The 18402-nt window shown below is 41.5% G+C and overlaps 1 protein-coding gene across 1 annotated transcript in view; it reads right to left on the reverse strand.

Moving 5' to 3' along the window:
- Positions 1-18402, reverse strand: part of LHFPL6 (LHFPL tetraspan subfamily member 6) — a 149876-nt gene that overhangs the window by 76944 nt on the left and 54530 nt on the right. The window lies entirely within an intron of this gene.

Genomic DNA, 18402 nt, shown 5'->3' on the forward strand with positions numbered 1-18402 from the left:
AAATTCTAATACACCTTGGGTTAGTGTAAAAGCAGGAGAAACTGTGATTGAGACCTCTACAAACAGAAGAGAAGATTCCCTCTTCTTTATTGTGACTTTACCCTCCTTTACTGTGACTTATCACATTTTTAGCCTCTTTAAGGAGGTACTGCTTTGTGGGGATATCCTGAAGATCATCAAGTTAAGGTATGTGGAGAAGCTAGGATCTAGGTCCTCTTCTCTTCTGGACACAGAACTACAGATACAGTTCATCCCTAAAGACTTAATGATAGATAGGTTAGATAGAAGGTAGGTTAGCTACCTTCTGGCCTTCCTCATACTAGACATATGTATAACATCTAGATATCTGAAGATGTAGAGGCATTTACGTGGCTTTTTGGTGCCATTGGAAAATAGCCCTTCATGCAGCATACCAAGAGCTTCCAAAGCAACCCTTTCAAAGCTGTCAAAGCTTGGAAACTTCTCCTTTTGAAAGGTCTTTTGAAACAATCTTTAGAAAGTGGCAGCAAGAGACTTTGATTTCTCAGTCACATGTTATGGCTGTTTGCAACGGCATCTACCACAGTGTTTTCTTAAGTGCTATCAATAAATAATAGATGACTCATCTCAATGCCAGCATTCTTTTAAATAAGTGAAGAGGCTCTGAGCATACCAAACCACCACATCATTTGCGATGTCTTAATGGAGTCCCCACTTAAACGAGCTAGAGACAGGAAAGAGCAGTGATCAGCTGAGTTTTCCAAGCATAATAATAACATTAAAAAATCGGCCCAGGACTGAAATGATTTTAACATATTGTGAAAGACTTTTCCTGAACCCTCTGAGGCCACAGTGGCCAACCCTTCATAATGACTGCATTCAGGGTCTCGAGTAGTGCTGATAAATTACAACTTACAGTGACACTCATCTTGCCAAATTTTAGTTGTCTGAAAGTTAGTCATTTAGTGCAAGCTACTCATCAAGACTCCTACTATAATCAGTGAGGTAAAATAGGTACCTGGACTGAACAAAATTACTCCAAACCATGTAAAGGTTGCTCGATAAGATGTTGACTGCAGCAGCAAAAATAGTTTAAAACTTTTTCATTACCCACCACCCTCAGCCAAGTATTCACACTCTCGTGGTCAGTTTGCCACCCTCTCAGTTGTGCCATTATAACTGTTCATGGGACCAGGCTGTAAACCTGGTCATTGATCTGATCTGGTACAACACGAGCCTTTGTGGGGACAGACTCTAAAGCACAACATAATGTTACCTCTTGACCAGTGACTATGTAGGGCTAGGTTTCATGAGTCATTCTGCATCCATGGAAATATGCACTACCACCAACTGGTTTGGTCCAACCTCCTCCTCACTCTCTTCCCTCACCACTACTCCTACCATTCTGGTTGGTGTAAGGACAGCAAGATCAAGGACATGACATGGCTAAAAAAATTATCATGGTTGGTAGTGTTCATTTTCTGCTTGATCACTTCCCTGACAAGTCCATCATGCAAGTACAGGAGCATCATGCTGACACAGAGAGTGGATGGGAACAAATGGCTGGGCATGCAGGGGAGGACCATACCACTCCTGTCAGAGAGGAGGAGGGAAGATGACCAAGACCTTCACCTTTCAGTGTTAATGAACCATTAGATCAGTTCAGCTGCCTGTGAAACCACATCCTTAATTTCCAAGAGTCTCTTGCAAGGTTAAAAATAAGCCAAAGATATTCAGTTTTCCTCTTCTAGTATGGTCCCAGCAACAGCTATACAGGCACAACTAAAGGGAGGTGAATTGCAAATACAGGAGCATAAGTTACTTAAACCAGTTTTGCCATTGAAGTCAGCCTCTCAGCAAATGAAACCTTTAAACACACCTTTTTAGGATGCAATCAATTGCCTCCTGAAGGCACCTCTCTCTCTCTACAGCAACTAAAGACTTAGCCTAGATAAATAACTTGGATTAGACAGTTGGCTTGTAGACAGCTATAGGTAACTGAGATGAATTCCACTCCTGTGGTCATAGCTTACTGGTAAGAAAGCTTGGGCTTCAAATACTTCTGTATTTCACACATTTCACATGGAGAGGTGAGATGATACTCTGTCCCTTAGCAACCACTAGGGACCATTTATTTAAACTTGCAAAAAGGTTTTAACTAAGTCCCTCACTAGAGACTGTTATGGAAAATGAGTATGGGATAAGAGTTAACATTTTGTCATGCATTGGAAACTGGCTACGAGACTGAGTTCAAAGAATGAAAATAGTCAGCTTGCTTTCACTGTGGCAAAAGATTAACAACAGGTTGCCCAAAAGTTCCATGCTAGAGCTGTTCGCTAGTGTATTTATTAATGATACTGAGGCAAGAGCAACAGTTACCAATGAGAAAATTATTTATGCTTAACCTTTCAGCAGCAACCAAGATTTGAGAAGGAAAAACAAAAGGGGTTTTGTGTCACAAACATGCTCCTAATTGATGCAGGTTGAAAAGAGATTTTCCCCCATTAGCACCCTTATGGGACATCCAGAACTGTTTTCAGATACATTGACCATTACTGGTGGGAGGATATTAGATTAAATTGACTGACAGGATCAGAAAGGACATATATATGCTCCTATGTAGTCCCAAAATGGGCCATTAGACAAAGACACGGACTTCAGCATGGGGTACCAGCAACAGCATACAGGAGGGGTCTGTAGGTACAGGTTTAAAGGTTGGGAGAATACAAAAGTAGATGTAATTAGCTGCTGCCTTGCATCCTTTGTCTTACTTTACCATTTCTGCTTCCATTCTGAAAAGGATATAAAAATAAACTACTCTTCAGGTGCTAAAATTCTGTTTTAGCCTTTCTAGTACAGGGGTAGCTAGATGAGATTCACTGGCATGTTATGGAGGAAGTCATCATAAAAAATGAGAATAATTTGTTCTGGCCTTAGAATCCCTGACCCCTATCACAAACACCCCATAGGCTCTCATCCAGCTGCAATTAGTATCTATGGTTTAATGGACTGTTGTACACTGAAATATCATTGTGAGGTCTCCTGTGAAAGTCTGACTCCATTGCTTTCTGCTGGTTTGCCAAGCAGTAGGGAAATACTGCTTAGCCATCTAATCTAGATTATTGTCACTCATGTCATTCACTACAGCTGGCAACTTCTTTTCCTTTTAGAGTCCCATAAAGTTTATCATCTGCTTTGGGGGAAAATAATTAAGTGTGGCATGTGGTAGCATTCATAGGCTGGACTAGTCTCTAAAATTGATAGTTTGCCTGAGACCCCATGTATGCAATTTTTATAGATGAAATAGTCCATTCCAAGGAAGAATTCGCATACAATTCCTGAAGCTGCAGAACCATCACAGGACACCAGTGCCTGGTCTATTGCTGAAAAATGGCAAAGTAATAATGTAGAGAATGTTTTCCCCTTTAATGTGGTTGGACACCTATAAAGCATTCCTTTCAGAGGCAAAGACCAAAAGCGGTGGAGTTGCCTATAGGGTATAATTAATACTACATAATATTAAACCATAGGTGCAACAAAGTTGTCCCAGAACCCAGAACAAAAAAATTGCCAAGCTTTTTGAAATACAGTCTGCAGGTGGCAACATGAAACCTTTGCACTAAAATGACAGGGCTTTGCCATCTGAAATGCATAAGCCTATACAAAAATCTAACTACCTGCTGTAAATTGAAGCACTATAAAAATAAAATTGAACAATTACCTTTTGTGGGCAGTGTAGACTGAGCCATATATCAGCCTTAACATCACTCCAAAGCAGTAAAGTCCCACCAAATGGAGCTGAAAGGGCTCCAGCCAATGCCCTATTTAAACTTTGGACTTGGGGTGCAGATGGGGTCCATGAAAAAAATTTTCAGAGTGATTATGGAAGTGACGGGAGTCAGGGAAAGCCATTGCATGACCAGATCTATTCAAAAGCTTGAAATGACTAGAGGAGTTCAAAATGAAAAAATCACAGAAAAGCTGCAAGTGATGAGACCCAATTCTGCTGTCAGATATGTGTGCAAGACTCCCACAGATTTCAGTGTCATGGATGAAGGGAAATTAAGGTGTTCATGCTCATAATAGCCCTTTTTTTTACTCATTCCTTTGATATCTCCCCTTAAGCAAAACTGATACTGGACAAAATAATTCTTCTTGGGAACAATGACAGCACTTTAGAAATAGTTCTCTATTGTTGGCCAGATCTCCACTAATTCACAAGAAGGTACCTCAGTCTGTTCTTTATCTTGGTTTTTAATTTATACTGACGATCCTACTCAGGTAGCAGCAGTCGGGGCAGGGAGTGGTAAAGTTTTAGGGGGACAGGACTTCTGCTTTTGGGCTCCAGGAGTTTCCCTGAGGGAACTCAACTAGCTGACTAAGAGTATTTTGTGACTGTAGGAGCACATGTCTTCCTGGTCAGTTTTGTTAGGTACAATACTACCCAATCTTGCTACAGAGTGTGATGTTTAGTGCATATCGAACAGACAGGTACACTTACCCCTGAGCTCCACTACTTGTGTTACAAGCTGAGCGGACTACTGTCTGCTCTGGTCTGGAAGCCCTTGTAGGCACATTGCTAAAGTACTGTGCTAAATCTTCTCCCAAGTCTTTGAGTTCATATGCTGAGAAACAGGCATATTAAGCTCAAACAAAACCTGGTGCTAGATCAGGTCTACAGATCCTGAAGCCATGCTGCTGTTCTGCATCTGGCCAAACCAGAGTGAAAGAACAAGACCTCGTCTCAGCCTGCCTTTTACATGAAATGTTCCTCCTATGCACTGAAATCCGATGAGATATACTTAGCCCGAGGAAGGCTTACACCCAGCAATAAAGCTTGGCAGAACCAAACCTTGTGAAGTCAAGGTGGCAGCACCTCTATTGCACACCGGCATGGAATTCTCACCTCTGCCCTGATGAACAGTCTACCTCCAGCTAGGAAAGCCCCTGATCACCAAAGGACTTTGTCTCAGACAACCACCTCAAAATAAGGACGGGCTACCACCCATAGTCAGCTGCAGGCAACTTCAGCTTGTGCCCATGTTTCCAAAAAATATTTCCACGCCAAAGTATGCAGTAGACTTTTTTTGTACCTCCTTGTACCTTCTTAGCAAAAAATAATCAAAAGGGGAGAAAAAAAGAAACAATGCATGCATGTTACCACTTATCATCTCTTACATGCCTCACAGCACTGGAAAATCCTATCCCTCCCAGGGCTTTTGACTATTCAGGATCAGGCTGAACTGGAAACAGGTTTTCCCTTCCTTAAAAATTGCTTGGATTTCAAGAAGGCTTCCTTTAGAATGCTCTCAATATTGTTTCCTGAAAAAGCATGAAGTACCAACACTAACCCTCTAAACCCTCTTTCCCCAGAGTGGCCTGTAAGCAAATTGCTTAGAGTCTTGGTCTTGATTAGAAGAGTGCAATCAATGTCCCAGAGTTATATGATTCAGATCAAAGGCCTGAACCAGAGCCTCTCACATCTCATCTTGATAAAATGAATATGCATATTTCCTCAGAAAACCCCCAGCCACCTCTGCTTACCATGCCTCACACATCATCATTGACCCATTGACCCATTTTTTCAAACATGTTCTGGGCACCTAAAGACAGAGACTGATTATTTCTAGTATTTCTGAATAGCAGGGTAGACTCTACAGTCCTATAGTGTCATGTTTGGCTTTGTGAGTCAGTTTGAGGGGTTTGATAATATAATTACCCAAAAGCTATTAAGTAGATTAAATGGTGGTAGATTCTATGACTGCCCCCTCAAAGAAAGGGGTATTTAATAAAGGTCATCTGAGGTGCTATCTTGTTTGCTTGTTACAGATTTAGGCAGCAATTCACAGATCTGTATAAATACATTCCAGTGATTGCACCCTATCACAGTTTCCTTTGAAGATACTTTTACAAGAGTTAGTAGGTTTCAATACTATCATGACTATTTAAGACTGTGTTTAAATGCCTCAAGGTCAGATCTGAACTTTTTCTCACACATAGGAATGTAAGACACCTCAATCACACCCCATGAGAGAATATATATTTTTCCCTACTTAAAAACTCATAATGCCATTAAAAATGAATATGTAGTGTTTATTTAAAATGTATGAAGCTCAGATTAAAACTGTATTTCGTGCCCTCTGTCAATTATTAATATTGCCCATAATAGAGATACTAATACCTACACAATGGGAGATAAACATCCAGAAAACAATATAAGCTTCTTCTTAGGAAAGAGAAATTATTTGCTCAGGTTTCATACCCAAGAGGAAGCAATTCTGAGGCAAGGAATTGCTCTTGCTCTGCTCAGCACATGACCAAACAGAATAAATTGCTGTTCAAAGTCTGGTCACAGAGAACTGGCAAGGGCACAGCCCATCCATGGGTAAAACCTATATGTTTGCATCCACAAAGTCAATATGGGAGGAGAAATGTATTTCTGAGGACAAGAACTGGAGTCAGAAGCTAAGCAATTAATTAACATTGCTTTCATGCCCTTCTGTAATTAACACAGATCAAAGGACCTGAGACCGTTGATTTCACTAGAAACAGGAGGAGACAGCAGAATTAGCACCAGCCCTAGCAACTCCACAGCAGGAGCAAAACCTCCTATTGCAGCCACAGGCACCGGGCCATAACACTAACACAAAGCACCCAGAAAATAAACTTCGAAATGAAGCAGCAGAATTTTAACACACTGAGATCTATCAGCATATTGGCAGTGTATCAAAAACACTGTTGCTTTACAAACAAAACTAGCAAATAGGTTTTATGATAATACAACTTGTATTTATTATTCAAGAACATTACTAAGGAGAAAACAATGTAAGATGATCATTCTGCAGGCAAAGACATTAAATGTAAAAGCATGTATATATTTATAGAGAGAAGGAGGGAGAAAAGCAAAATGCGTCATAGTACTTTTGATTGTATGTTTACAAGCTAATTTTCTTTATTTGCATGCTTCAGCTGTATTTGTAGCGGTATTTTGTTTCTGCAAAGAGTATCACATTTAAATTCAGAAATGATGAGTTTTATGTTTGACACCACCAGGCAAATGTGTTTTGACATTCCATTTGTTTACCCATGAGAAACCAACAAATAAAGGGTGCTTTGCAATTAAGATGCACAAAACTCAGAAATGACCTGAAAAGAAAATCAGAATTCATTGCATTGGATGCATCTAATAAGCAAGAAAGACGAACTCAAAACACTGAAAGTGACATGCAATGGCCACTTTTCTTTAAATAAGAGAATAAGAAGAACATGTACTTATCTACTACATTATTGCATTTCCACGATTGTGTTTGAAAAGTGATGTCTGTGTGAGCTACACTCCCAGGTGATATTAAGGGTAATAAAAGTGCCATAACTACAAATCAGCAAATCAGTATGTTATACATGAAGCAGAGAGCAGGATGGAAAATTTCTCAGCAGGAGATAAAGGACGATGAAACAGGAACTGCTTTTGCCTATATTTGGTGTTTTCTGTTGATAAGGTTCCCTGCTGTCACTTTATCTTTCTGCCTTTTTGCTCTGCATGGTGAAATTCTGATCTATCTACGCTATTTCTGCCCCTGACTCAGCAGAATCATAAAAATGTAGCATTGAAAGAGACCTAAGATACTATCTAGCCTTTGTTTTGAGGCAGGATCAAGCACATTTTTGCAATTTGTGTTAATGCCAGGAAACCCTGAACTGGCAAGTAACTTCTGGGCTGAACTTTGATTCCATCCTATTGTGCATGACAGGTCCGATATGTGCTTTTTGTTTAAATTTAAAAAATTGCTATGAATGTCAATCCTTATTGGCAACATTGCATTTACAAGGATCGTTATTATGGCCTGCTATTATGGAATTGCATTAGCTGCCCTATACTTCATGTTGCATCAAGCAATGGGCTTTGTTGGCTTATACTGTTTCCTGAAGATCAGCCCGTTGGCTGTATACACCAGGAAACTAATAACGGGGTCTATACTCAGTGAATAATATGTTGCTTGGCAAATCCATGGACTCCTATGTACAATAAATAAACATCACAGCAGTAAATGATAAACTGGTCAGATTAATCTCTGCTCAAGCATCTTGCCACTGATAATACTAATAAGCAGGACAAAAAATCAAAAGATGCTTAAAGCCCTTAAAATTATTCCCATTCACTGGGCTTTACAAAGGACTGTGATCATTTACAAACTGAATCTTCTATATTTAGATGCCAATAGTGGTTTCCTTTTGATCAGACTGCCTACAGATGAATTCAGACCAGCTGAGAGGCTTAAGTGGCAAAGCTCCTGAAATTTCCATTGAATGCTGCTACGGAATATTTGTATGTATCTGATCAAAAATTACCATGAAAAATTTCTGATAAGTCTTTATTAAAATCTGGGGCATGGTAAATTGCTAAGTGTACTACCTTAAAGTAGTTTAAGCAGAATGCGATTGATTGTCACAGTTACATATTCAAGCAACTATTCCAGATGAAAAGACTTGTATTATCAGAGAGTTTTGGAATCAGAGGACAACCACTGGTGTCATAGAACCTCTGTGCTCTTGTCTGCTCTCTGGCTAAAGACCAGTGCATGGGATTCAATGCATGCCTGCCCACGACAACGACTGGTGCTTTAACTATCAAGTGTTCAGCTACTATTTTCCCCGATAAACTGTATTTCTCCTTTACTCAGAACAATGCCACCTACTTTTATGAAAAGCTTGAAAGAGACTTCATCAGATAAAGTGCAACTGGTTCATTTTATGTGTCTTGTGAAGGCTACTGAAAGTGGCATTTTTAAGGCTGCAGTAACACAGTCACTTTAACCTGGCATAAATCCAGACTGTTCCAAAGAGACGTTCCTGCGCTCTCCCAGCTGCTCTTTCTTGCAGTGTCCCAGTTCTACTGTTTGTATAGCTGCATGGTGGGCCTCATCTCATACAGTCAGATTAATTTTTTTTTTCTTGGTCAAGTTAGCTTTCAGTGGCATCAGTTGCCTAATCTGACTAGCAGTGCAAGCGTGCAAAAGCTTATGCTGCTCAAGGGAGGTGGCAGGAACGAGCCACTTGAGGCAGAGAAGAGGTGGGACTGCCACTGTCAGGGCAGCAATGCCCTCTATGGCATCTCTGGAATACGAGCACCTGCGTAACCACAGCTTAATGTTCAAAAGGCAAAATCCCATAATGAACACAGCATTCCCAGCGATGTACTTCCCTAATTCCTAAGGAGGCTATCAACTCTCTCAAAAGAAAATATCTACTTTTTAGGTAAGAGTGTTATATAATGGGATCATCCACAGTAAGAGGAGACTAAACTCAGTGACACAGGAGATTCCTTGCAGTTTTGAAATCCTGTTATTACTTATTAATACTATAATATGACTGACTTTGGGATTGGTGCTTGTTCTATTAAGGGTTAGTACAGTCACATGAAGTTAAAAGGTACCTGTAACCTGCTAAGAGGGGTAGGGACTGAGCTGAAGCCCTGGGCCACTGGTTGTCCCCACTGCTTGGGTTAGTGCACCTCCCAGCTCTCTTTTTCGCTGCTCCATCTAGCTTTCTCCAAAAGAAATCTATTTGAGATGTCCTAAGCATTATGGATGCAACCAGTGAACACCACTTAGCCCAAAGGCCAGGGCTGGAGTCCAGACCTTCTTTCATTTAGCATTGTAGACATAGGTGAAAATCTCTGCCTAAAGAAATTACAGTCTAGAGTCCCAGCAACCTGGAGAGTCATGCCAGTCAGTGCATGGAGCATTGCTGAAGTACCAGGAGCCCTGTGGGGGTACCATGAGGTGTGGGTCTTGGACCAGAAATGGAATCTGGGAAATCAGGACAGGACAGAAAACAAATACACTATTTATCTTTGGAAGTGGAGAGGCTTGTTCATAGGGGAGATTTGAAGGAAAAAGGGTTTAAGAAGCATAGGAGAGAAAGGAAGGGAAAAAAGTGCAAAGGAGCAAAAAATGATGAATCAGGAAGAAAAGGTTTAAGATACAGAGTGGAAAAAGAAAAGGCTTAGGAAAAAAAAAAAGATTTTGGCCAAAACGTTTGTCAAGCACTCTAAGGAGAAGCAAGCCTTGACAGTATTTTGTAAGGACATAATACAGCAATGTGGCAGGGTGGATCTGAGAGCAACAGTAAGATCCCAGAGAGGGTGAGCATCAGTCAGAGTCAGTCTCTGTCCAATTTCATGCTCCAGAGAGAGTGGGGAAGCTCAGGCCACTTCATTTTCCACCCAGCCAGGTCAGGCTGATACCCTGCAGCACGCAACTTTCCATGTTGCAGGCATTTATTCCTTTAGCTTGTCACCCCATAATGAACAAGGACCACAGCTAGTCGTCTATTTATTCAAGGGAGTACTGGGAATCTGGCAGCCTGTTAAGCAAGCGGCAAAGCTAGGGAGGAGTGAAAAAGATGTGGAAAAAAAATGTGAGAGATCTCACAGATAATGTGGAGCGGAGGCAGCTATGTAATTATAACCCTAGTTTTATTTTCACTTGGCGGCACAGAAAAGGAAGGTGAGGAGAAGCTTTTAAATGAAACATGACATTCCCTTATTAAAGTCTGATTTAGACTTCAGCAGGCTTGCTGCTTTGTATATGTTCCAGTGCTCCCTCACTGTGGGTAGCCAAACAGTAAAAGTTTAATAAAATAAAATAAATTTAAATGGTAATTTCCTGAACAATGAGGGCTTGTTTTCTGAGCAAACAGTCCTTTTAGTGTTGTTATCAAAGATGACAGAGCTATCCATGTTGTAAATATGAGGAGGAGAGATATGGTCTCATTTATAGACTTAAAAGTCCTGTTATGCTTTGTTTCCTGAGCAAACAAATCTCTTGTGGGGACTGCATGGAAAAATCTCATTATCCACTTATGTGTGGGTTGCCCTGTTTGGAAATGACCACATTGCTCCCTGCTTGTCAAAAGCATCACTGTCCAATGTGGTCCATTGTGGTCGGGGCTGGGACTGAGGTCCCAGCATTCATCTTTCCAGTTTGACCTAAACGTCTTCCACTCATGTCAAAAAGGAGTACAGTCAGCAGTCCCTGCCATGAATGCAATGTCTTGCCACATCTTGGGGGGACCTTATGTGGTAAATCTGTTTCGATTCTGGCCTATGAACCAAGCAGTGGCAGGGTTCATCTGGGTCCAGAAACAGCAGTAAGCAATCCCTTTCAGTCATTCAGAGTCATGTCTCTTACCCACCATGAAGGACATCATAAGCAGAGCATGTACACTAAATAGGACACTTATATTTTAGACAAACTAGAAAATAACCAACTAGCCTTCGGGAACATTATTAATGCAGCTTTCTGACATGGAAATGTGCATGTCTCTACCTCATCAGCCAGCCATTACAGCCACAGTTTGGCATAAAAGGATTCAAAGCTCCTCCCTAGACTGTATCTGCCCTCAAGGTAAGTAAAGTCAGAGCTGGAATTTTTGGACATGACTTTGACACTGGCTTGTTAAAATTGGCAGTCGGTGACCAGAGAATGAGTGACAGTGGCAGCATAACAATTTTAAGGAAACATTTCCTACAATGCAAGTAGCAACAGCAGCAGCCAAGGATTGAGGAGAGGCTGTTGGGAGACTTTTCTCACTTACTTTTCCATGGAACCCACTTTACTCAATAATGCACAGTGGGAGACTGCTCTGTGGTTGCCAAGTCCAATGGAAAATGCACAGGTGCCATATAACTCAATATTACATGCATTTAGGGCCTGATCCAAAGCCAACTGACATCAATGGAACAACTGGTATTAACTATTGAGGACTAGGATTGGGCCTTCCTGGAGAGGTGTTTCCAAGCATAAAGCCTTACAGAAGATTATCAACTAATTAACAGCAGCACTGGAGGGATGCTGTTTAGAAGGCAATAGTAAGCTTTCAAAATTACTCACTTTAAAAACTGTTTTTTGGTTCAGATTTGCAAATTGGCTACTACCTAAGGAGTGCTATGAACATTCTTTAATTCTTATAATCTCTTCAAACCAACACACGTTTCTAAGGGTGCTATTCTGGTCTCTCCTTGGGGAGATCTTTGGGTTCGTCTCCCAAAACTGCAATGCAGCAAATGCACTGCTTTCAAAAAACTCTCAGAGGTCACAAATTTATGCTTAAGTATTTTAAAGCATTTAGTTATTCAGTGTTGCTGTAAAAAAGGCCTGATGGTTGCAAAAACTGAGAACATAGCTCAGGGTTTGTAAAGAACAAGCTACAGCTGGTCTCATGTCACCTCTCCCTCTGTGTCTGTCACTGCACATGCTCTTCGCTCCATGACAATGTCCTGAGGTCCATCAGAGTAGTTTGGTCCTCAAGGAACAAAACAAGGTACCTCAATGTCCCAGTTTGGTGCTGCAGTGGCAGGGCAGGAGCAAACACAAGTCAGGGACTGGGACCAGCCTAGCTTTCTCGCTGACCGGCCATGGAGAGGAGAAGACAGGAAGGTACTGGTGCAAAAGTGACTCTCTCAGTGCCCCCAGCTCCTGCTTGAAAGGTCTTTATCTTTCAAAGCTAGCAGCCTTTTCAAATGCGCAGTTCTTTTCTGAACTGTACGACAAGATGTATGCTGTGAGAGGTGGAAACAAATCCATCCAGGCATCACCCCAAAGCTCTTCAAAGATCCTTCACTAGTAGGTACCATTGGCTCCTCAGCTATGGGAAAAACTAGGTCCATTGATCCAGCAGGATTAGACCACAAGGTCTTCCATCAGTCCCACTGGAACAAGCTAACCCTTTTCACAGCAAGTGCTTTGAAAATCAGGAAGGTAAAGAATTCAGTATGCTGAAAAATGGCAGCTTTTATACAAGCATCCTGATAAGAAGGTGATTTAATATAGATATGCAGTTGCATCCATTGAATTCCCATATGTTCCTCAAGCAACTCATGTCACACAGCCAGCCAGCTTGAAGTCTATATGCACTAAAGACCTTGAATGCCTCTTACCTGATGTCTATTTGGATCTCGGCCATGTGTTTGGAGTTAAAAGCTAGGTGTGTGAATGGGACTTAGAGGATACATAGGCTTTTCACTGAGTTTAATGCTGAGTTTCTCCCAGTGAGGAAACAATGATACAAATACCATTTTGAATGTCTAAATACCAACATTTACCATGGTTGCTTTTGAGAGAAACCCAAGCTCTCCTGGAGAATTTCTTTACTAATGCAGATATCATCAGTATATGATGGGGTGATTACACAGGTGACAAAACCTTCTGTGCAGTACAGTGCAAAAAGGATTGTGCAGGGACTTTGAAGGAGATTGGACCAATCATGTAGTACTGCTTTCTTCGAATACTGCAACTCAGACTCCCTCAAGCTTCTCTACAAGCCCTAGCATTTCACCCTGCCACTGTGCCAACAGGATTTGGGGGCCACAAAGATGGAGGTCTTTCCCAGAGAAGCTCATAGGGGAATTCTGCTAAGGTGCCGATGGTGGAGCTGCCAAGACGTGAAATGCTTTCCAGTCTCTCCAGCAGACTCAGGTGTTCAGCAGTCCCGGAAGCAGCATCCTTCTGAACTACTGCATCTGCTTTGGAAGAGGCAGGCTGGTTTCTGGTTCCCCAGAGCTGCAGAGGAAGGAGCTACATGCTCTGAACTAGCATAGTTTGGGGACAAAACAGCTATTAATCACTTTTATTGATAAACAGTATCTTTATTAAGAGAAGAAGTGCCAGCAGGGTCAATTATTTATACACATGCATACACATATTCTATACAAAGAACTGAAACAGACTTCTCCCTTCTATCAGTGTTGTAATTTGTAGAGCAAATTCTGAAGTGTGGGCCTGGTTTTTAATAGTTTTAAAATACTGTTTTATATCACTCTCATTCCCAATTTATCTCTGCCAGGCAGCAAGGCAGGCTCAGAGCTATCTGAATGCAGTGATTAACTAGCTTGCTGATTATCTGTGCATTAACATCAGACCTACGATAGTTTCCCACTGCTGTGCTACATACAGAGCAGAGAAAAATGAGTTGCTCATAGACTATTGAGGGCAGAATTCAATAATAGATGGATTGCGTATCTGATGGCTAGAGCAAGCTCTTTCCCTACATCTCCCTTGCTCATAAATTGCAGCATGCGGTGTGATTCAGAAGTTCAAACCTTTTTCCTCCTTTAGCTGTGGCTAAGCACCATGCTCTGGGGCTCTTCCCCAGACTTATTCTTTATGATCCGGCAGGGAGTGGGTTGGAGGGGATGGCAGGGACATATATGGGGGCATGGCGGGCAGCCCACCTGCCTCCAAGCCCTCTGCATCCCAGCTCCTCCACTCTCTAGTGCCATGCTGAGGAACGGCTATTATAAAGGGATGTCAAGACAGTAGGTTCATTCGGTGTTGGCATCATCACAGCTCATGGCTGCTTACGATTTTGGAGGGCTGGATTTGATGACCCGTTTCCCCTTTTGTTCTCATAAGAGAGGGATGTCATTTAGGTATGGAAGAAGTTCAAAGGCAAAGCTTTCTCCTTCATGAATGACGAACACTGCCACTGACTCAGAGACCCATCTCGCCTGGTTAATCTCGCCCTGATTTCAAAATAAAGAAATAAACAATTCCATAATGCAGAGGTTCCTGAGGAACTATTTACAAACTCTTTTTTGTTCACTGTAAGTATTTTCAAATCAAAGTTAAACCAAGTTTTTCCCTGTATTAACTTGCATGCCCCAAAAGCTCAAATTCTGTGGAGGCTTAATTACAGTTTCATGCTGCCTAGTCCCTTTGGTGAATCTTCTTGTTAAGTCACACTTAACATATGCTACCAGCAAATGTAAGGCCCTGCAGCAACAACAACAACAACAAAGACCCTCAACAGCTATTCTACACATCTGTGAGCCTCCAGGAAAGGAATACAAAACATTACCAGCCAGCTTTCATACCATCAAAATGATGTAATTAATTTACAAGCCACCTCACATTCCACTGCTGCTGCCGCAGATACAAGGCAGCAGACAGCTTATCAGGCCAGCAACACGCTTTGGGTGTGCTGAACCAAGCAAGACTCCTCTCACAGGCACAAGATTACACAGCCCTCAGTTAGACATCTGCCACATTAGGAACCCCGTGATTTGTAAATGCTTCTTACCTTTGGATAAAACAAAAGAAAACTACAGTATGTTGAGACAGAGGTTTTTACAAACGACCCTATCTTCACAGCACAGCAAGGGCAGCTTGTGTGTTAATTCACAGACTGAAGCATCCATAATGCACTTGTGCCTGCTGGGACTAGAGATCTCATCAAAGCTGACACATTAAGTCCTTGTGTGACCTTGGCAAAGTCTTCTGACCTCCTTTAAGCTCAATAAACCAAGCCAGGAAATGAGCTGAAAGAAGGACCTTGCTAAAGAATAAACACCATTTCTAAATTTATCTACACAAGCTTTTTTAACTAACTTAATCATTTCCACACAAGAGACAGAATAACATAGCAGTAGAAAAAACACCTACACAAGGCAGAGGATACACCTTCTGAGTGCTCACCCCTTCAGAAGACATCTGAAAGATCAATATGCTGTAAGACCTCTCTCTGTTTTTGGTATCAAGTTGAAGAGGAGGGAAATTAGGTGGTTAAACCGATAACAAAAATGTTTAATAAAAGCAGTCAAAAATGATAAGTGTGAGTTTGGTAAGGGCCATATTTAGACCGTCTGAATGCCTTCAAAACTCAGAGTTACCCTCCATAGAAAGCTCAGAGAGCTGGGATCTGCTAGCCCTGGAGAGCAGAATCACTCATTACACTCTTACCCTTCAATGCCACAGTAGCTGTCATGCCCATTTTAAGCACCTATAGTAAATAATCTGACTATGGGCCACAGAAATTCTCAAAACATCTCTGAGGAATAGCTATCAATTGCAAGGCTCCTTCTCAGCAGCTGAAGATGGGATCCTGATTAGCTGGAACATGAGTCTCATCCCACATGACAATACCTATACCCTAACATGATTTTTGACTAATGTTAACATGAATACCTGTCCTAAGTTTTATACACCATCTACCATGGGGATATCAAAGCACTGTAGCTCAAGGGAAGCGAGTAATTCTGAAGTCTCAGCATTTAGTAAGAACGAAGTTTCTTTCCTAGAAAGTTAATTTCAGAAATCCTACAGTGAGGTTAAAGGGATTAGTTCTCCAGCTGCCACTGACTTTGCAAGATTAATACCAGATGAAGACTGGAGGGGGAAAAGGAGGGGGGAAAGGGAACTGTGACTCTTCAAAATGCTAGTTAATTGCAAAGAATCTGCTACCACTTAAGATGAGACTTGCTGACAGGGAGGAAAATATATCAAAGTGCAAAGGAGATACATCAAAAATATCAAAATTCAGCTGCATAAATCTGAGAGGATGACAGAGGATCCATTGCTTAGAACTCATCTAGAAGGATTTCTCGTCCTCCTTGCATTAAGCAGGGATTTATTTTTATTTTTATTTTTTTTTTGGCACAGTTGGGCCCTGTTTCTACAAAGTGTGAACAATTTTTTCAAAACCCATCATAAATGATTCCATACACACTGGGAGCTTGGACAGGAAGCTAACAATCAGTACAGATAAAATATCCATGAAAATATGACAATTAGGTAGTTGCATATCCAGTAGAGATGAAAGGTGGCTAATTGCCTGCTCTTGGAGGTGCACTACATTATCCATGACAAATATTACTCTGAAGGCAGCCAGACTTCACAGTCCAGAAGTAGTTCCATTAAAAACATGAATATGTCACCCTGTTTCATTTCCTGATATGAGGACAGATCTGTACTCCCTTGAATTCGCCATCCCAGACCAGGGCAAGGCAGCTGTCTCATGAAAACATGCTTTGGAGACCAATTGAAGAGAAAGAGGTGGTGAGAATTTTTCTCTAGGGAACTGCCTTTGTTAATGAAGCATGCAGATAATCGCTAGCTGGGAAATTTCCACCAGCCCAAGAGATACTTCCAACAGCCTGAAACAGCTCAATTTGTCTGTGCAAAGTTACGCTTCAACCTACTCATCAGCGATCAGCAAAAATCAATACTCTGCATTGGCAACCAACATTCTCTATCTAAAGAGCATCATAGGACAAACTGTCATCATTCTGGTGCCTCAGTGGCATCTGAGGTGGCAGCAACAAAGAAGCTGGAGGTCGAAAGAAAAATTTGTTCATCTACAATAGCTGCCAAAAAGCTTAATACTTAAAGCTTAATAGCTTCCTTTAAAATAAGGATGGGAGTACTGGGCTTGGAGTTGGCTGCAGAAGGATGTTTGTGATATATCCCTCACCCCATGTTCATCAAATCCTCATGATCAGATAAGAATCTGTGCAAAAGCCATCTTGCCCTCAGGAGGAAGCTACACGGAAAAAGTTGGCAGGGAAGAGTAGTTTCTGGCACAGTGGCTTATCAAAGGGGCTGATTTTCATCCTAACAGCCTCATTTGATTCGTGTGGGCAGCAAATCCCACATTGCACAGTCCCCTAGAGCCCCTATCTGTACATCGCTCAGGGGATTTCTGTATATCCTGTATCCGTGTGGTCTTTCCTCTGTGTTTAATTCCTCTACCTGAGAACGACCCTGGGAAGAGAGTTTGTCACCGTCAGCTTAGGCTTCCTACAATCAGAGTCCAAGTGACAATTCAGAGACACAGCAGAGCATTCAGATATACACTCAAAGACCCAGAGAGAGCCACCTGGTTCAATTAATAAAAAATGATGGAACCAACGTAGGCCATTTGGTTCATCAGAGTTCACTTAGCTTTTCTATTTAACGGTCTATTTCCTTCAAGAAGGCAGCTTATAATTTACTGAATAACACCAGTGTCTTTATACCTCAATGGCTTTTGCTTGGAAAGCCAACTGAAAATATGTTTTATTCTGTTTGCACATACATAGATAACTAGTTTTATGGTGAAGGGGGTCAATACGTACCACCTTTCCTTCCATTCTCTACCTGTCCTTGTTGGGGGCTATCACTAATTTGGGTAACACAGAGTCTTACTTTTGCCATCCTTGACACCTTCTGCCCCAAAACTACTGGCATCACCATTAGTTTACATACCAATACAGAAATCATTTGGCATCAGACTAAATGAGAGGAATGCAAAGGTGCATTCCTTGCTCAGCCTCCTCATTACTGTTGAAATTTGGCATGGAGTGTCCCACCCACTATGAAGAAGTGTCCTGAAGTTACTCCTGAACTTGAATGCCACGATCTGGAAATAAGAAGGAGAGAGAAAGGATTCACAATTCTCCATTTAAAATTAATTTCCCCAGCTTTCCATTCCTACTTTATGGTGCCAAATCTCAAACAGCTTCCTGACCTGTAATTTATTCATATTAGGGTGCCATGCAACATCTCTAAGCCTCCCACAGCGTACCAGGAACATCCATCTGTTTAAGACTTTCCCCGTTATCTCATCCCAGTTCCTTTGAGCAGCCAGTAGGTTGTAACAAGGAGC

Source organism: Apteryx mantelli, chromosome 1 (genome assembly GCF_036417845.1).
Source record: "Apteryx mantelli isolate bAptMan1 chromosome 1, bAptMan1.hap1, whole genome shotgun sequence".
Taxonomy (NCBI): domain Eukaryota; kingdom Metazoa; phylum Chordata; class Aves; order Apterygiformes; family Apterygidae; genus Apteryx; species Apteryx mantelli.